This window comes from Peromyscus californicus, unplaced genomic scaffold, assembly GCF_007827085.1.
Source record: "Peromyscus californicus insignis strain IS unplaced genomic scaffold, ASM782708v3 Scaffold_23__1_contigs__length_62951481, whole genome shotgun sequence".
Classification (NCBI taxonomy): domain Eukaryota; kingdom Metazoa; phylum Chordata; class Mammalia; order Rodentia; family Cricetidae; genus Peromyscus; species Peromyscus californicus.
In genome coordinates this window covers 54,326,834-54,329,439 of record NW_026294534.1, presented here as the reverse complement: position 1 = coordinate 54,329,439, position 2,606 = coordinate 54,326,834, and positions in this window count along the sequence as shown.

Genomic DNA, 2,606 nt, shown 5'->3' with positions numbered 1-2,606 from the left:
GAGTTTTCTTCTTCTTGTTCTAGAGCTTTCAGGTGTGCTGTTAAGTCACTAGTGTGAGATTTCTCCAACTTCTTTATGTAGGCATTTAGAGCTATGAACTTTCCTCTTAGCACTGCTTTCATGGTGTCCCATAAGTTTGAGTATGTTGTACATTCATTTTCATTGAAATCTAGGAAGTCTTTAATTTCTTTCTTATTTCCACTTTGACCCAGTGGTGATTCAGTTGAGTGTTCTTCAGTTTCCATGAGTTTGTAGGCTTTCTGTAATTTTTGTTGTTCAATTCTAACTTTAAGCCATGGTGGTCTAATAAGATACAGGGGGTTATTCCAATTTTTTGTATCTGTTGAGGTTTGGTTTGTGACCAAGTATGTGGTCAGTTTTAGAGAAGGTTCCATGAGGTGCTGGGAAGAAGGTATATTCTTTTATGTTTGGGTAAAATGTTCTGTAAATATTTAAATCCATTTGAATCATAACTTCTGTTAGTTTCCTTATTTCACTGTTAAGTTTCTGACAGACCTGTTCAATGGTGAGAGTGGAGTGTTGAAGTCCCCCACTATTAGTGTGTGAGGTTTGATGTGTGATTTATGCTTTAGTAATGTTTCTTTTACAAATGTGTGTGCCTTTGTATTTGGGCCGTAAATGTGCAGAATTGAGACTTCATCTTGATGGATTTTTCCTGTGATGAATATAAAATATCCTTCTCCATCTCTTTTAATTAATTTTAGTTTGAAGACTATTTTGTTAGATACTAGGATAGCTACACCAGCTTGTTTCTTAGGTTCATTTGATTGGAAAATCTTTTCCAAACCCTTTACTCTGAGGTAATGTATGTCTTTGAGGTTGAGATGTGTTTCTTTTATGCAACAGAAGAACAGATCCTGCTTTTGTATCCATTCTTTTAGCTTGTGTTTTTTTTTTTATAGGTGAATTGAGTCCATTGATATTAAGGAATATTAATGACCAGTGATTGTTAATTCCTGTTATTTTTGATTTTGTTAATGGTAGTGGTAGTGTTTGTGTGTTTCCCTTTTTTTGAATTTGCTGGTGTAAGGTTATCTATTGCCTGTGTTTTTGTGGGTGCAGTTAACTTCCTTTGGTTCGAGTTTTCCTTCTTCTACTTTCTGTAGGGCTAGATTTATGGATAGGCCTTGTTTAAATCTGGTTTTGTCATGTAATATCTTGTTTTCTCCGTCTATGGTGATTGAAAGCTTTACTGGGTATAGTAGTCTGGGCTGGCATTTGTGGTCTCTTAGTGTCTGCATTACATCTGTCCAGGACCTTCTGCCTTTCAGAGTCAGGTGTTATTCTGATGGGTCTGCCTTTATATGTTACTTGGCCTTTTTCCTTTGCAGTGTATAATATTTTTCTTTATTCTGTATGTTTAGTGTTTTCTTTTTATGTGACAAGGGGATTTTTTTATTGTTGTTGTTCAGTCTATTTGATGTTCTGTACCTTTTTGTACCGTCAGATAGGCCTGTCCTTTAAGTTGGGTAAGTTTTCTTCTATGATTTTATTGAATATATTTTCTGTGCCTCTGAGCTGGAATTCTTCTCCTTCTTCTACCCCTATTATTCTGTCCCTGGAACTCAATTTGTAGATTAGGCTGGCCTTGAACTCACAGAGATCCATCTGCCTCCCTACCCCTATTATTCTTAGGTTTGGTCTTTTCATGGTGTCCCAAATTTCCTGGATGTTTTGTATTAAGGATTTGCTGAATTTAACATTTTCTTTGGCTGATGAATCTATTTCCTCTATAGTATCTTTAATGCTTAAGATCCTCTCTTCTATCTCTTGTATTCTGTTGGTTATGCTTGCATTTGTAGTTCTTGTTCATTTACCCAGATTTTCCATTTCCAGAATTTTCTAGGTTTTTGTTTTCTTTATTGCTGCTATTTCAGTTTTCAAGTCTTGAACTGTTTCCTTCACCTGTTTGTTTTTTCTTGGCTTTCTTTAAGGGATTTATTGATTTCTTCCAATTTTTTGTCTTTTCCTTGATTTCTTTAAGGGAATTTTTCATTTCCTCTTTAAGGGTCTCTATCTTCATAAAGTTATTTTCAAGGTTGTTTTCCTCTGCTTTATCCATGTTGGGATGTTCAGGTCTTGCTGTTGTAGAACCACCAGTTTCCATTGGTGCTGTATTGCTCTTTATGTTGTTGAATGTATTCTTACACTGCGGTCTACCCATCTCTTCCTCCGATTGGTGCAGGTGGAACCTGTGCCTCCAGGGGTCCCTGCTGCCATGAGAGATGGTTGGGGGAGGTGGGGGAGGAGGATGCTGCTGACAGGTTGATGGGGCTGTAGCAGGTGGGGGAGGGGCAAGGGATGTGTCCCCAGGGACTAGGGCCTAGAGAGAGAAGCTCAGGCACTCACCTTTCTTTTCTTCTTCTTCTTCTTTTTTCTTTTTTTTTAAAATGTGCTGGCACACATGTCTGTGTGAGAGTATTTGAAGTCTACTGGAGTTACAGTCAATTGTGAGCTGCCATGTGGGTGCTGGGAATTGAACCCCGGTCCTCTGGAAGAACAGCCTGTGCTTCAAACTACAGAGCCATCTCTTCAGCCCTGATCGGTGTTTTGTGGTTTGTTTGTTTTTAGAGACAGAGTTTTAA